At 41.9% G+C, this 16,554-nt stretch overlaps 1 protein-coding gene and 1 pseudogene across 1 annotated transcript in view; one reads left to right on the forward strand and one right to left on the reverse strand.

Annotated features, from left to right (window-relative positions):
• Positions 1-2,855: 2,855 nt before the first annotated feature.
• On the reverse strand, positions 2,856-4,432 carry LOC101435977 (centromere protein N pseudogene; annotated as a pseudogene).
• Positions 4,433-14,130: 9,698 nt separating this feature from the next.
• STAT1 (signal transducer and activator of transcription 1) overlaps positions 14,131-16,554 on the forward strand; it is a 59,701-nt gene continuing 57,277 nt past the window's right edge. The window contains exon 1 of the mRNA XM_058300490.2: positions 14,131-14,377. The gene's annotated coding sequence lies outside the window, so the exon portion shown is untranslated. The remainder of the gene's footprint in view (positions 14,378-16,554) is intronic.

The raw sequence follows: 16,554 nt of genomic DNA on the forward strand, positions 1-16,554 counted from the left end.
AATTTTGTTTCTCAAGTATTCCTTATGATTTTGGTTTCTGGAAGGTATAAATATTAAGACTTCAAGATGGGTCAGGAGCAACAAAGTCATACATTCATTATTCACAAACCAGCAGGAAAGTCTGAGGGAAAAGCCAAACAAGCCAGTGTTCTGAGTAAGTAAAGTCCTGAGTAGGTAAAGTTTTTCACATTAGATCCAAGGTAGACATGATGATAGGGTGGCAACAGCAGCAAATCCCAGAGTGTTCAGGGGTATGTTTGGAAACCTGATTGCCATGTCAACACTGCCCCAACCAAACACCAAGGGACTCACAGCTTCTGGTGCAACCAACAGGGTCACCTTTATAGGTGGAGGGATCCAGAGTCATTCTTCAGTGCTATCTTAGGAAAATACACTATTATGGGCATTGAAAGAAGAAGCATGAGTAAACATCTCATGGAAATGAGTTCTGGGAAGAGAATAACAACTATGGCCTTCGGTGAATGATTTTATCCCTCAGTCACGCATTCTTCTTCTGTAGAAGGGGTTGAACAAAGAAGGCTCTCTGTTCCGTTCCTATAGCCTCTGATTCCATGAATCCAATCTGAGCTTACAGAGAGCAGTTTACGATGAGGAGAATTATCACCCCTTTAGAGTTCTCTGGTGAGGAGGGAGGGGTAGACTGTTTATTGGATAGTGACTTATCTCTGTGAGCTGCAGGTATTTTGGTGTTTCTTCATCTTACCATGGACCAGTGATTTCCCTCAGAAATAGTGTGGGATCCCTCGCTGCCCAAGACCTGGGGAACTCTTTGTCTGCCAGGTCCTAGAGAAACTGCAAGGCATCTGCCATGACCAGTTACATGAAAATCCTGAAGCTGGTTTCCAAGGTGAGCATTGACTGTGGCTTTCTCTCCTACTTTTCCCACCCGTCTACTGATCCACAGGCAAGCCAAAGAGGCTGAAGCTAATGTTTGATGGAAAAAAGTTCACAGGAAAAAAATATTTTAAAAATCTTGCCCTTAAATTTCATTTTATCAGTCTCATCCTTTATACCCACCTACTTGTGCCCAGCTGGATCCTAGGTTTTTCCTAAAGAAACAAACTCTCCACCTATCCTAGGACCATTTTCCTTATTCCTGTACAAACACTTGAACAATATACTCTAAGGGTGAAGGTGTCTGTTCATGGATCACATGGATAGCTCACAGAGAATTCTCTCAGTCTCTACTTCATCCGTTAAGCTCAGTGTTCTGAAATCTGCCCAAGGCAAAAATATCATTTGGCAGCAGAATTAGAGGAAATAATTTAAAATTGCGCATGATTTTTATGGTTGTATCTTTAAAGAGGTAATTACCTACCTGGAAGTACTCTTAAACAATTGATTTCAATACCAAAGAAGGTTGCAAAAGCTTTTTTCCCCTGGAATTTATTAAAAGTAGGTTGGACTCTTACCTATTCAGCTGAAGTTGTAAAAGCTTGTCAATATAGACCCTAGTAGCAGAACATCAAGGTTTCACATGTGATCATAGACATCATTGTTATTTGGGGACAGAAAACACAGGGATGCCTGTGGTTTGCTCTCTATAATACAGGCAGAGGCCAATCCTAGGATTTCGGTAAGTGGATATTTTTATTGAGATTCAGAATATAAAAACCAAGTTCTTGACCCACTGTAAAGAGTTATTTCCAAGAATGTTAGTCTTGTATTCCAGAACTTCTCTTTGTGGGCTAATGGAACTTTGTAGGGGTTTCCTGGGGATACCTGTCCAGTCCCGGATAATGTGTGCCAAGTGAGCTAGAAATGTAATGGGAAGGAAATTCAGACCACATTCCAACCAAATCCTGCCCAAGACTATTTTTTCCTGCCAATTTATCAGATAATAAGCAATAATTAATGGAAATAAAATGTACAGTGTATTTTTAAAAAATTAACCACATTTTACTTTTCCCCTCCCCCATCCCAGCCTAATCATAGATCCCTTTTCAAAACAAAATTTGAAAAATATGTGAATCCCTTGCTTTAAATTATTTGATGGCAGACTCCACATAGGCAACCTGGGGGCATGATGTGTTTTTCTTGGAATTCATTTATTGACAAAAAAAACTGAGTTTATTTTTAAATTTAAATATACTTGGCTTCTGAAAAATAAATAAAAATATTCTGATGCATTAAGAGTGTGCTCTAAAATGTCTTTTAAACCAGGTTTTAAATCTTTATTCACAAATCAGTATAATATCAGTCAATTTGAATGCTATATATATGATAAAAGAAATAATTAAAAGTATATTTACAATGAAACCATTATTTTATATAACTGAATCATCTTAAATGTGACCTCCTGCAATAATGTAAAGGATCCATCTCTACCCTATGAATGACCAATTTTATGATTTTCCAGAAAAGTTTGAGTTGGGTTTGGTTTCTTGGTGCTTCTTTCTGTGACCCAAGGCTCAAGAGAAAATATCTGGAAATCAACAGTTGGAACCAGACCACCCCAGGATTGAGAAGAGAGGATGGGGAAAAAGACACTACAGATGATGCCCGACAGTCTCAACTGCTGTGCCAAATCCATGATTTCAGAGCATTTAGGCATCACAAGATCAAGTCTGGTGCCATATATATATATATATACTCTATCCATCTCAAATATCCACATTTGCTATACTTTGCAGGATTTTCAGGCAGGGAGGGGGCACATAGTGGAGGAGGAAAGAATCAATCCCAACAATTATATTAGCATTTCTAAATTTTCAATACCAAGAATTAATTTCTAAAATGCAAGTTAATAGGCAGAAGCCACCCAGCCAGCCATTAATTCAAATGCATGTGCAATATAGCCAGGAAGTTGCTGTGCTTACAAAACTCTGTAAATTTTATTTATCTCTAATTTAAAAATAATTCATACCTTTGTTGGGTATGCAAGTGAGCAATGGAGAAAGTGGTACATTTGCTATGGATTTCAATGCTTCCAAAGGATATGGACTAGAGAACTTTATTAGGCACCTGAGGGGTTTTTCCTTTTCAGCCAAGATGCCCCATTTAAGTCACTTCTGAACTTCATTTCAAGCTTATATTGTGCAAATTCTAGTCCTGGCTAAAGATATTCTCCAAAAGTTTCTTGTGTCACTCTTTGGACTCTTTCTATTTTGTTTTCATGAATGATCCTTGAATCATATTTATAGCAAGCCCAAGGCTTCTTCCTATAGAGGTGTAGCAGAGTTTGAGTTTTAAAGTCCTGATTATACTGTTAAAAACAATAACCTTAAGGGAGTCCAGATATTGGCTTCTGAGGTCCATTTTCACAATCTGATGGTATTTGCTAGCAGTTGTCAATGCCTGGGTATATTGCTCTTTTCTTCAGAGAAAGAAGTGAAAGCATATGGAGTTTGGGGGTAATACACAAGGTAAGTTGCTTTGTAGTGGTTTTGTTTTGTTTAATGGGATCCCCTTGCAGTTCAAATCCACACTGCATTCTCCTCAGCATCTCTAGCTGACCACGTTTTTTAATGGTCTGAATTTTTGTAAATTAACTTTTGAATTGTTCCATTACAAAAAGGTAAATGTCTTCACCTGGTCCTAAAAACATCCCAAATTTTCTGGTGCTGATGAGCCCAATGATGCTAGAATGGCTGTCTCATTGAGAGTTGCATTCTTCTCCACACAAAGCAGAATCAAGTCCTGAACAAGAGGCTCCTTTCTCTGCCAGAAGTTCATGGTCTACTGTTGTTTTTCAGACAAAAAAGGCAATGCTTTTACAACTGTCATTTCAGTCATGGCGATTTTAAAGATGGTCCTCTTGATAAACTCAGCAACAGTGCCATCTTTTTGGCAGCTGTTCCTGCTCACAGTGACTTCAAAACCCAAAATGTGTCTTTTTAAATGTAAACAGTCACTTTGGCCAGTTATACTGAGCGTCAGTGCTCTTATTCATGTGGAATAAATACTGAAAGATGGCAGCTGGCCAGTGAGTTTTCTCAAAGTCTAAGTAGCAAGGAAATCCCCAAAGGACCATACAGAATGAGTGAATATCTGACAAAAAACAAGGGATTCCTCTTTTTTTCACATGCATCAGAGGCCCACACACCCACTGCCATAGAAGGATTAGGGTCAAGCCTTCTTAACACTGCTCCAGCAGCAGATAATTGTACAGTGCAGCTAAAGCAAACCAGCTCTCATACATGCATGCATGACCAATTTCTGACAGTGTAGAGAAGACCTTTCTTTCCCAATTTGACCATGAGCATTTACTGATGTGACCACATATTTTAAAGTCAGGTTTATTGAAGTATATATATACAGTAAAACTCATCCTTTTTAGGTGTATCTGTTTACAAATCCTGACAAACCCTTACAGTTGTATAATCACCACTACAAGACATAGAACATTTCTACCAGAGTCCTCTCCAGGAGGACACCCTATAAACATGGTGAAGGACATTCTCTGCAACATCCTTACAGTAAATACAACAGTAATTTCAGGAGGCCACTTAGGTAGAGGGCTCAACTTAAAATCTGATCAGGGAAGCAGATTTGCCTCATTGGATAGAGTGTCCATCTACCACATGGGACGTCCAGAGTTCAAACCCAGGGCCTCCTGACCTGTGATGAGCTGGCCCACGCAGAGTGCTGACGTGCACAAGGAGTGCCATGCCACGCAGGGGTGTCCCCTGTGTAGGGGAGCTCCATGTGCAAGGAGTGTGCCCCGTAAGGAGAAGCACCCAGTGTGAAAAAAGTGCAGCCTGCCCAGGAGTGGCACCACACACACACAGACTGATGCAGCAAGATGGATGCAACAAAAAGAGACAGATTCCCAGTGCCGCTGACAAGAATATAAGTGGACACAGAAGAACACTCAGTGAATGGACACAGAGAGCAGACAACTGGGAGAGAGAGTGGGGAAGGGAAGAGAAATAAAAAATTAAAAAAATAAAATCAGATCAATTCACTCCCTGCTTAAAATCTTTGAAAGGCTCATGATGTACTGGATTAAGGGGTTTTACCTGGAATATATGGACAGAATTCAGGGTGTTCAAAAATTTGGACAGCAAAGTTCCAGTGCTATTTCCATTAACTTCTAACTGAAATTTAGAATTTCCTTCAATTATAAATAACAGCAACAAACTTTAACGTGAACCAACTGAAACTACATTTATATCACATTATAGTTGCAGTTATCTCAAAATATTGTTTATGCTTAGCACAGTTTTCAAAATTACATTTATCAGATCCACGGTTAGCTTTGTCATTTAATGACATGAATAAAGAAGTGTGCATAGGAGTGCCATGCCACGCAGGGGTGTCCCCTGAGGAGGGGAGCCCCATGTGCAAGGACTGTGCCCCGCAAGGAGAGCTGCCCCGTGCGAAGAACGCAGCCCACCCAGGAGTGGCGCCACACACACAAAGAGCTGATGCAGCAAGATGATGCAATAACAACAACAAAAGAGACAGATTTCCGGTGCCGCCAAGAATGCAAGTGGACACAGAAGAACACAGTGAATGGACATGAGAGCAGACAACGGGGAAGGGGGGGAAGGGGAGAGAAATAAAATAAATCTTTTTAAAAAAAGCATGCATATTATTATATCAGTCATTTTTATTATTTTGATATCTGTATTTCAATGGAATTGCTTTTCTATTTAATCTTATGTATTTATTTTATTCAACTAAAACCATTTTTCTGAGTTCATAGGTTCATCAGACCACCAGAGGATTCCATGATACAAAATAGTTAAGGATCCCAACTTCAGATAAAGACCATAATTTTCAACAGATCTTTCCAAAACCATAAATTCTTTAGTCCCTTCTTATTATTCAGCTCATCTCTCATCAGTTTTCCTCAATGGCTTCTTATTCTCCAAAATATACAGACTGAATTACTTTCAGTTTCTCTAATGACCTATGCTCTTTCTCACCTCCCTGTGTATCCTCTCAGTTCTCCAGTCCAACCCATCCAGCCCCACCTAGATAACTTTCATACAACCTTCAAGCTCTGGAATGCCTTCCAGCTCTCCCCACCCCACCCCATTCTGATATACACTCATAGGTCATGCCTCTTGTGAGCATCCTCCAGGGCCCCAGTAAAGTGTTTATCACCCTCCTTGTAATTGTATATCATCTGTCTTCCTCATCTGGCTCTAAGCAAGCCCTGTATATACAAGGACCAAGATGGCCTTGTTTATAGTTATATCCATAGAATCTGGCATAATATTTGTTCACGATTTTGTGTTTGAACACAGAGGACTGTGAATAGTTCCTTCCTTTGCTCCTAGATCTGCCTACAAAACCAAGGAAGAATTTCCTGTATAATGCCTTCAAAATCTCAACTTATGCAAGCGTCCCCAATGTTATGTTTCTATCCAGTTAATCAAAGTAAGCTGGCTTGTGGACACACAACAAAGGACTGCCCCTTTACTTCTCCTCACCTATAACCTCCAATTCTATAGAAATATTCTAGAATTATATTAACTTCCATTTAGTTTAGGTATTTTCTTATGTGTTTCTGACCTACCAGACATCTGCCTACTCACAGATGAACCAAATGTTCCTGAAATTTCCCTTTAATGCCCCTTTGATTTAACTCAGGGCCATTACTACTCCTTCATCCTGGAAAAAGTCCCATGTGGCACTCTGTTACTTAAGTCTTGACAGGCATCCATTTAGATGGCTCGCAAACTGTTGCAGATGGAAAGAACCCTAGAGGTCATCTAGACAAGATAATCTAAGGCAGGGAGAAGTTGGAGGGGTTGTAGAGAGGTTAAAATGATGTAAGGAAATTTTGCAGAATACATCTGCTCTTTATTCTCCTCCCCCTCAATGCTGGTTCAATAGGTCTGGTTAGTGCTGAGATCTTTGTGGTTGAATAACCTGTGATTTCTGATCCCAGTGTTGGTCAGTGATGTTCATTTATTCATCCAAAAATATTTTTGAGGCCTATTCTGTACCGGTATTGCCTTTCTCAACCAGGGCTCTTCGTTTAATCCACAGAACACAGGAAGTGATTTGACTATTTTCTTAATTCCCCAAAGATTGTACATTCTGGACATTTAGGAGTAAAGGTAATTCATGACATACATAGCTGCCTTGAGACATCCGCTTTAATTCTCTCATGCAATTCCTGAAGAAAAAGGCTATATCAGCACAAGGCCCCTAGTGTGGAGAACTTACACCCTGATGATGAGAGATGAAAACAAAGAAGTAAATAAATGATCAGTAGAAACTGGAAGTGGTGATCAGTGAAGGTTTCTCTGAGGAGGTGACATTTGAGCTGAGACCTAAAGATGAGAAGGAGTCAGCCCATGTAAAGGGGCAAGGGAACAGCATTTGAACAGAAAAGCTTATGAGGACTGAGAAAGGTGAAAGCTTAGGGTGCTTGAGAATCAGAAAGAAACCAAGCGGAGGAGAACTTGTGAAGTATGGGAAGAGCAGGGTAAGGAAAGTTAAGAGAGATAGGCAAGACCAAATCATGTAGGGCTTTATGGAGAAAGCTAAGGGCTCTGGATTTCATTCTATGTGCTATAGGAAGCCAGTGAAGGCTTTTAAATAGGAGGCTGGTATTATAAAATTTGTTTAGGCATTACAATTAACTTTTCATTTGTTTTAAGAAAACATCTACTAAGGTTTCTATGGAAGAAATGCCCCCAAATTCCCTTCCCAAGGTGGGCATCATGAGCATGCAACATGTGCAGTCCACACAGGGCCCACAGCTCACAAGGGTTGATGAGGTCTCGAAACGCTTGCTAACTTTTGAAGTTTTCATTTTGCAGTGAGGCCTGTAGATTATGTAACCTGTCCTCTCCCTCTTAACAGGTAAAAACAAAACAGGATTTGCGTAGTGGGACTTGGGTAAACTGCCCCTGGTGGGCCGTGTTTGTGTGCAGCCCGGGGGGGGGGGGGGGGGGGCGGGAACCGGACCCCACTCTCACAAAAGCCTGGAGGGTGTGGTCCAGGAAGGTAAGTCACCTGCACACTTGCCCTAGGTTGGGGACTAGTTCATCCTGTGAATGCAGAGCCCAAGAGTAGTTGAGCAGAGCCAGGACAGACCTGGGTCCTTTGCTTCCAGTACTATCCAATAATTCACAACGACAGCAGACACGATAAAACGACTTTGCCAAACTCAAAATCCTTGACCACTGACTATTCTTTCTAGTATACCCCCACACTGTTTCTGGTATAATCATCACAACTGGCAACGCAGGGGACGAGAAGACCCCAGCAGAAAAGGGAAACCTCCCTCACAGATCTAGCAAAGGGCACAGCCAGTCACGATCGGCCCCACGCCCACCCCCAAACTCTGGTTTAAGGGTAGCTGCCCAAGCTGGGTCAGAGTCCGAACTCAAAAGTCCGACAAGACCTGAGCACGCCTGCAGAATGTGTAACTACAGAAGGAAAGAAGAAAAGGGGACGTTTCCAGGCCAAAGGAAGAAACAGTGGAACTGGAATGGGTAAGGTTTGCAGCACCTTAAATACTTAAAAAACGTTCCCCTCCCTCCCTCTAAAGCGAATGGACACCCCGCCCCGCCTCCAGTCTAGTTCAGGGCTAAACGTCTAGCGAGGGACGCCGCGTGTACCGCCTTTTCCCCCACTTGTACTCAGCAGGGAGGGCGCCGAGCAGCTCCTGACCGCCCCGGGGCGCACGTGCCTCTCAGCCCACCCAGAAGAAACACGAGCCCGAGCAGCCACACGACGGAAAACCCCCGATCCTGGACCCGCGCCTGCGCACTGCTCCCTCCGCTTCTGACTTTCGCTTTTCGGTTTCCTCTCAGTCCTGCTCCTTCTCGACGTGGGACTATTTCCCCGAAAGCACGTGGGACGGCTCTTCCCAGCAGCCGCGTCCCTCCCACCGCGAGCTGGGCCAGCTGGTTTGAAAACCTTTCCAACAGCTCCCACGCAACCAGTCCCGCCGTGGCGTGCTCTCGTCAAGGAATGCAGTGGCTTTAAAGGACTTTGAAAGGCGTGCAAGAGGTTTTTTTTTGGACTATAAATATAACAGTTCTATTGAAAAAAAATAAAATTATAAAGTAGTCCACCCTCCACCCCCTATCATTTTAGGGTTTTCTCTGTCTCTCTGCCTGGATGCTTGTTTTCAAATGAAAACAAGAATTTTAAAAATATTGAATATATAGAAATACTACAATACTAATAAAATAAATAATATATTAAGTATTACGGCATTAGGGTACTACTATTTATGTTTTCTGCATTCTCACTTAATTCCACACATATTTTCCAATGAACTAAGTACGTCTTGGAAAGCATAACTTTGGTATTCTATCATAGGAATTATGCTTTATTCTGGCTGTTGGAAAAGTAGGTTATTTCTGCATTTTCACCATTGTAAATAAAGCAGCAGTGACCACCACTGTGCATTAAATCTTTCCCCCATATCTGGTTATTTCCTTACAGTAGATTTCTGTAAGTCCAAGAATATTGTAAAAACTTAGAATGAAGGATTGTGTTCTCTACATTATAATTTTCAATAGAATTCTGGTGGATGTGCCCATTTTCATTTAAAGAAAAGAACATGGTTAGCTTGCATGTGGTAGCTTCCCTCTCTATCTAGTCAAGTACATTTTGCAATTCTGTTCAAGCCCTGAGGTGCACCCCTGTTTTGCTATGAATGGGGCCTCCTGTGACTTCTGGAAAGAAAATATAAACATTAAGACAAGCAAATAACTATACAAAATCCAGATCCAGAGAACCAGAAGGAATTTTAGCCATCTTCTACTTCAATTCCATTGCATTACTGTGAACAGATTAGGTTTATGCTGATTAAGTGACATGCTAAAGGTTGCAGGGCTAACAATTAGAAAGGAGGAAAGATGAGGAGGCATGACATTTTTAGAAATTCCTGTTTTTACATATTTAGTTTACCAACATTACAACCAACACTAGAAACATATGGCTAAAATGCAGCATGGTAGCTGGAAGGTGAGGAAAAGTATCTAAACATATTACTTTGGATTTGTTCATCAGATTTTTAGCTGCCATTTTGAAATAGATCAAGGCTGTATAGAAAGAGTACAGAGCAGATAAATTTTTCATGGGGATTTGGTAAGGATACACAGGATAGGTTACTACTTCGGAATGAGAGACCCCTAGAGAAATGTTCATGGGGGGAGGCAATAGGCCTGTACACTTGTTTTAGATGCTTTGCATCTCTTCCCCGCCCTACCTCAATGAGATCTGTATCAGTGTCCTATAGCTGCATGATAAACCAAACTACCCCAAAGTCCATGAAGAACAACAACAATGAATCTTTATTCTTAAGACTAAGGCTGGCTGGGCAGTTCTGGTCCTCTGGGTCAGGCAGGCCCATCTGCTCTGGGCTCTTTCACATGTCTAAGGCCTCCGCTCAGATGACCAATCTGACTCAGCTGCGGTCTGTGTGGTCTCACCCTCCCACAGGCTAGCCTGGCTTATTCTCATTGAGGCTGGGCAGCATTCGGGGAAAGAGCGAGGCATGTGAAGCCTCTTAAGACCATAAAATCAAATCTGGGGCAACAGAGGGTCAAAGCAAGATGTGCAAGCCAGCATGACAAAGTCTTTATCTCTTGCTGGGAGGAGTCAGAGTCACATTGCAAAGGGGTGTGAACACAGGGAGAATGTGACCGTTATTGAAAACAATTACCACAGAGTCCTTCCTCATTTCTTATAATGAGAATTGTGTCAATGATACCTACTTTTTTGGCTTGATTAACTGGAAACAGAGACAATAAATGTTGTACCTTGTAGGCTGCACTGTATTCTTTATATGTCTAGTTATTGCACATATTTTTGTTTTACATTACTTTAAATGATTCACAGAATAAGTCTTTGAACAGTAATTTTAATTTTAAGTTACTCCAGTGCTCATTATAGTTCCTATCATATGATGTGGTTTCTAGACTCTTGACCATCATTGACTCTCGTCTGAATGTATAACTGGTTCAGGGATGACGAATAGTAAGTTTAATTTTAGGTGCTATCTCTGACTGACTGCTTAGTGACTGACTGGATGCAATGTTGAGAAGGATTCTGAGGCTGTACACTGGCAGCAAAGAGTGCCCTGACATTATTTTTTACATGTTTTAATCTATGCTCAGGTCTTTTACATTTATTTTGTTAAATTTTATTCAATTGGTTTCAGCCCAGCAGCATTTTAGCCTGTTAAGATAATTTGGAATTTTGATTCTGTCATCCATGAATTAGTCAGCTATTTCAGTGGCAATAAACAACCTCCAAGTCTCAGTGACTTACAAGAAGAACACAAACATGTCTCACTCATGGGTCTGGGAGTAGACTATGGAGTCACGCTCCAGGTGGTGGGTTTGGTCGGCTCCACATCCAGGAACTAAGCTGAAGGAGCAGCCACTACCTGAGTCACACGGTTGCCTGGTGCAGGTAAGGAGCACTTGAGGACAAAATCAGTTACACAGGACATGCAAAGCCTCTGGTCAGGGTGTACATCCAATCTGCTCACATTCATTAGTAAGAGCAAGTCACACAGCCAAAGCCAGAGGAAGTACATAGGGAAATATGCTCTGCCAGCATGAACCATGGCAGAGGGCAGAGAGAGAAAGAAGAAATTTAAAAATTAATACAATCTACTATGTATGCACTATAATAGCTATTTTTTCTAGAATTTTGTCCTTTGCAAATTTCTTGTATAGAGATATAGCTTTCCAAGCTGACTGTTCTAAGGGGGCCATCATGAGATTGGATCTGTCAATTTCCAGATTTCTAGTTATGGGTTTTTGTTTGTTTGATTTTAAGCAGTCAATATGTTAATTACATTTCTAAAATACATGTAGTTGTATTTTACTTACAATCTTGAAGAGGTAAAACTTGGATACTTCAAAAACTATAAAAAAGAGTATGGTGTTTGTCAAAATACAGGCAGTTATATATCCTTTTCTTTCAGAGATGAGACCACTCACCACAGGCTGAGGTGGTTCTGGGAGGGAATATAGGATCAGGCTGGGTCTTAAAATTTGGATAAGATTTTGATAAGTGAACAGGGTAAGGGGTAGGACTTGCCATATGGGAGAAACTGTGTGCAAAGGGGCAGAACTGAGAAAACTAAAAACATGAGGGTAGAGTGAGGATAGATGAGTTTAGTTGGATAATGGGACAATGGGAGACAGGTGGGCAAGAAAGGTGGGAGGTTTTCAGGAAGATTCAGCTAATAGAATAAGTGTGTATTTATCATAAATCAAGTAGAGAGATGGTAAGGGTTTTTCAGTAGCAAATTACTTTATCAATGTGATGTTTTAGGGAATTTAATTGAGAAAATATATAGTTGAAACAGGTAGAAGGTAGTCTACTTACAGAGTTTATCATAGCATTCTAGTTCTAAAGTGATGAGGGCTTATAGTGGGATGTTTTCAATGACAGTAAAACAAATAAAGGAAAGCATAAGGAAATGCATCCATAGAACTTGATGATGATAGGGATGTGGAGAGTCAAAGAGAGATGTCCTGCTTGCAGACGTTAGGATTGTTTAATTTCCACCAATACTGAAGCTATTCTCTGTGCAAATTCTGTAGTACCAGAAAAATTTTAACATGTTATCAACACATGCGATGGTCAGCTTTTCTCAGAGAACAATATAACATTCCTTGCGCCCTTAATACAGGTGAGTAGGAGGTGAAGGAGCCTTCCAGTTAATTGTCTGCAGCACTTTTTGGTGGTCTGGCAACTCTTTGTACAGAAGGGTAGTTCACTGCTACTCTGGTCCCAGGGGCATTGCTATCACCAGTTCAATATTGGCTTTGTGAGGGTGCAGGTGTGACAAGAAGATGCGTATTATCAATGTGAGAATAGTAAAATACCTAATACACATTGATATGCATATTCCTGGTGAATTATTTAAATCCTGGGGGAGAAGACCACCTCTCCTACCCACAGCCGTCTTACTGTTCAAGACTCGATTCAAGTCGTACGCACCTGAAGGAACCAGTTGGTTTTCGGGGCACACCACCCAGGAAAACCTACTCTAGTCTGGACTTAAGTAGACTCCCCGGGAAGTGACATTTAAACTGAGATTTTAAGCTAAGACCTGAAATATGAGTTAGCCAGCAAATAAGTTGGGGGAGGGAAGGAGTTGGTTCAAGGGGCTTTTCAAATATGGAGACTTGTTGGCAAGAAGGTTCTGCAGTCCATTTTTGGAAGGAAAGTTGGTTTTGCCGGGGAGAAAGAGCGTGGCTTATTTGAAGACAAAAAGGCTGAAGTAAGCAAAGGGAAGAATGGTACAAGATGGAATCAGAGAAAGCGATACGGAAATTAGGGCTTGGAGACTATATTAAGAAATTTAGATTTATAAGAATGGCAAAGAAAAGCCATCACAGGATTTTCAGGTTCACAAATGACACGATCTGCTTTGCAGTTAAAAAAAAAAATCACTCCAACTGTTGTACGGAAAATGGATTAAAAAGAGCTAAGAGCTGAAGTGAGGCGGGCATTGGGAATCTACTACAAAAGTTCTTCTGAGAGATGAGGAGGGTTAAGAAGAAATGAGAAAAATGAATGTGATTTGGGAATTATTTAGGAGGAAAAACCAACAAAGCCTGAGGATCAGGTATGGGGGATGAGGTAGAAGAAAAAGTCAAAGATGACTCTCAGCTATGGTGAGGCCACGACGGACAGTCTGAGGAGCAGCAGACCATAGCCTGGTCCTAATACATAACACTTAACAGTTGGGTAGTGGTGGTGGAGGTAGCATGAAGTGGTGACATGCCAGCGAAGTAGGAAGAAGCACGGAGGGTATGTCATCAATGCCAAGCAAAAGAGTGGTTCAAGTTAACTGTGCCAGTTTCTGAGGCCAAGGGCGAGGAAAGGAAAACGTACCCTGGGTTTGGCAACATGGAGGTCAGTTGCTAAACTAGTTTCTGGATTGGCCAAGTCCCCGACTCTGTCCTCTGCCTCGCGTTCTCAGTGTGGGGCCAAGACAGGGGATTCCAAGTTTGCGCCCCCGCAAACACAGAACTTCCTTTTAGTTGTTCTCTAAAATATGCAAAGAGAACCTTCCGGTAGTCAAGTTGCAACACAGAGTTGACGTAGAGACCATTAAAGAAAGAACCTCAGAAGGTTAGCGAGGGGGCAGGGGGGCGAAGGCGGCCCCGCGGCGGGAGGTGGCGAACCCGCGGAACAGCCGCGTTCGATTGGCCAGCAGGGCAGCGGCCCGGTGATTGGCGGAGGCGGAAGGAGGCGGGGCGCGCGGGGTTGCCTTTTCTCCAGCCTGGTGCTTTCGATTCCCCGCGCAGTCTGCGGAGAGGCCCCACCGCACCCGGGAACCGCACCTGTGCGATCCACGACCGAGAAGAGGCGACCCGACACGCCCGGGAGAGGCAGCACCTCCGCATCTCCGCCACTGCGGCAGCGAGGGTCCCCGCCCACCCCTATCCGGGTCCAGAGCAGAGTGAGTGGGCGTGAGGTGCCCGGCTAGGCCCGAAAAGGGACTGTCGGCTGTGCAGCTGGGCGTTTTTTTCGTTTTCGTAGAAAGTTTTTCTTTGCCCTGTGCCATCCTCGGGAACTGTTAGACGCTCACACACGGAGCATGCAGACACAACAGTCTTGGCACCTAACGTGCTGAGTGTAGCTGCTGCTTTGGTTGGATTCCTCATCCCTCACACTGTGTCTGACACTGGGTGGCAGTTCAATAAATGTTGGTGGGAACAAATGAATGAGTACGTGAGTTTGGAATCTCAGTTAGGTATGTGTGTATCTTTAAAGATGAAGGAACTTAAATGTCTTCCTCGAATTTAAGAGTGATGTTTAGTTCCTGCAAATCTCCCATATAATACATACTGTCTTTTAAAAGAATTCTAATCAGTTTGGGAGAATTTTGGGGTGTGTGTGGAGGTAGGTGTGGGGTTGATTGCGCCTTGGATGTTATATGTATAGGCTGAGGAGGGAGTTTTTTTTATTTTATGAGATAGAAATAAGCCTTAAGCCTCCAGCACAATCCAGTGTGTAACCACTGCTTAAAGAGAATGCTGACGCAGATTTGTTGAGCCATATTACAGTTTGCTATTTGCTTTTTAATTCAACCTGAAAACAATAGTATTTTAGGTTTCAATTCAGCAAACTATTACTGAGCACATATTATGTGCAGGGCACTGGCACTAACCTAGGTTCAGGGGAAGTAAAGAAAAGATATGGATCCTGTGGCTCTGAAACTTACCTCAGGTAAGGGAGGCATCATAGAGCTTTACAGGGAAGACTGGGACTGATGCTCTAAGATAGGGAAACAATGCAGTGATGCAGAAGTCCAAGAAAGCTTAATTTCTCTGGGTAAGTCATCTTTATGGAAGAAGAGGTATATGAATTCTGGTAGGATTTGGAGAGGCAGAGACGTGTGGAGAGGCTGTTTTCAGGTGCGAGTGACAAAGAAATGTTGGGCACAGTCAAAAAAACAAACAGATACTGTGGTGACTGGGCGTGAGGATTGCTTTGCTAATGGATAAAAATGGGGTAGGGTGGAAATCTACCTGGGAATGTACAAGCCATAGCATTTTTTAGCAGAGTATGATGAGGTCCAGTAGGTGTGCAATGAAAGGCTGGACAGGGAAGAGAGAGTGTTGGAGGCAAGGCAGGGAGGCAGCAGATCTTGGGACCAGAGAAGGGCTCAGTGACAACTTTGGGGTTTGAGTCAGGTGATGGGGAATGGTCATCCTCTGGGAGTAACAGATTTTGTGAGAAGATTGATTCTGGATGTGTTAACATTTGTTGATTGATCACTTGCTCTGTAGTGGGTCCTGCATATATATATACTAGATCATTCAGTCCTGGTAACCACCCTGTTAATAGGGGAGTGAGTCGCCCGAGGTCATTGGGCTAACAAGAGGCATTGCAGCCTTGGCTGCCTGACACTTAGGCGAGCCTGTTTGCTTTAGGTTTATCAGTATCAAACACCTAGCAGGAACGCAGAGAGCTACAAATGTGGAATCTTACAGTCAGGTGAAATAAAGCTGAAGTGAGAAATCGAATTTGTCTAGCATGTGTGCCAAGGGGGTGAGATTGGGTTCATTTCTAATATTATTTGCGACTGTAACTAACTTTATAGTCGGGCCTGTGTGCATACACACACTCTCCCAAGCCCTACTTGAAAAATCCAAACCTCTGCCTCAGAGACCAGGCAGGACAAGATTCATTTCTGTCCACTCTGAATGTTGCCAGCTATGCACTGACAGAAATCCTTGGTTATACTCCGGTAATGGGAAGCCCTTCATTTTCTTATGGATCTTAGGACTTACTTAAATCAGGTTTTTGTTTTTTAGTCTTTAGAGCTGTTATGTAAAAATTGACTTCTCTTATCATTTAAAATTATATTTATATTGCTTTGAGCTTTAAAATCATTACTGAGATTTAGTACTTTTTTGTATGCCAGATTGTTTGCAGCAGACAAAGAAAGACACATTATCTCTTTAAAACTGGGTATTATCAAAACTAGTTAATTTTACCATATGACTCATAAAAAGTGAAATTCCAGTTTAAAATCCTTTGAATTAAATTACAAATATACTGCAGTTTGTAAAAGAACAATTTTTGGAGTGTTCTTGCAATTTGTCCCAAAGCAAATCTACTTATCAAATA

Source organism: Dasypus novemcinctus, chromosome 7 (genome assembly GCF_030445035.2).
Source record: "Dasypus novemcinctus isolate mDasNov1 chromosome 7, mDasNov1.1.hap2, whole genome shotgun sequence".
NCBI lineage: Eukaryota > Metazoa > Chordata > Mammalia > Cingulata > Dasypodidae > Dasypus > Dasypus novemcinctus.